Consider the following 1,406-nt stretch of genomic DNA (forward strand, 5'->3'; position numbering starts at 1 on the left):
GTCTGAGAAATAACAATATGAGAGTTTAAGTTGTAGTTGAGAAAGAGTGATACTACTTTGTCATTTAAACTTTAGATTGTGTCTATTACCATGGAGCAGACCTCAGATAGAGACAGAATGTCCTTAATTCCCATATCATACATTCCACTATTGCACCAATGAGAATATATTGCCTGTCAAATTTAAAATACATTCATCTATTTATGTGTAGGTGAATATGCTTTTGTGCACATGCAAGCCAGCACTCACAAAGACCAAAAGAAGCCGTGGTATACCTTTAGCTGAAGTTACATACAGCTGTAAACCACTTGTTCATCGCTTGGGAAAATGAACCACACTCATCTGTAAGAACATAAGTTCTCTTTATCACTCAACCATCTCTCTAGACCGCATATAAGCCAATTAAAAAATCATATTAAAGCAAATGACATACAACTAGCAAACATTAAACCAAAGTTAACATTTGATAGGTTTTTTAAATTTAAAAATGTATTGGCAGATGTCACAGTTAAGAGACTCTAAAGGAATGAAATGATATCTACAAATTTAAAATATTGATATTCTGAAATAGAAAATATATACATATTCAGTATATTTTGACTGCGTGGATGAACCAAGTGTTCTATTAAAACCAAAGCTTTCAGTTTGAAAAAAAGAGCTCCCTGGCTATTGACTTACTCTATTTACCCCATCCCTTCTTGCCCCCAAGCACCCTTTTCCATCTGCGGGGTCCTTGGATTCCTCAACTCAGCCTGCTTGGGGCTGAGGGTCTGGGGAGCCAGTGGTGAGTGCTCCTGCCACAGGGGCATCTTTGTTCCACAAGACCCTGCCCCGCCCTCCAAGCCTGCCCTTTTGTCTGCAAGGTCCTTGGCCCAGCACTTGCTCCTGTACTGAGGAGATCCATCCAGAGGAGTAAGTGTGTGCCTGCCAGGCCAGACAGGCCCGAGAATGAAGTACAGACACCCTCCAATTACGTAAACATTTCTGGCTATTCAGCGGGATGTCTTCTTGCCTACGGGTTTTCTCTATTTCCCATAGATTCAATGCAATCCCCATCAAAAGCCCATCAAAATTCTTCACAGACCTTGAGAGAACAATAATCAACTTTATATGGAAAAACAAAAACCACAGGTTAGACAAAACAATCTTATACAATAAAGGAACTTCTGGAGGCATTCCATCCCTGACTTCAAACTCTATTACAGAGCTACAGTGATGAAAACAGCTTGATATTGGCAAAAAAACAGAGAAGTTGACCAATGGAATTGAATAGAAGACCCGGATTTTAACCCTCAATCCTATGAACACCTGATTTTCGATAAAGGTGGTAAAAGTATACAATGGAAGAAAGAAAGTATCTTCAACAAATGGTGCTGGCATAACTGGATGTCAACCTGTAGAAGAAT

At 39.5% G+C, this 1,406-nt stretch overlaps 1 pseudogene; it reads right to left on the reverse strand.

The window, feature by feature from the left end:
• The window catches only part of LOC101984369, an 11,809-nt pseudogene extending 11,000 nt beyond the window's left edge, over positions 1-809 (reverse strand).
• Between the last annotated feature and the right edge of the window lie 597 nt (positions 810-1,406).

Source organism: Microtus ochrogaster, unplaced genomic scaffold (genome assembly GCF_000317375.1).
Source record: "Microtus ochrogaster isolate Prairie Vole_2 unplaced genomic scaffold, MicOch1.0 UNK221, whole genome shotgun sequence".
NCBI classification, from domain to species: domain Eukaryota; kingdom Metazoa; phylum Chordata; class Mammalia; order Rodentia; family Cricetidae; genus Microtus; species Microtus ochrogaster.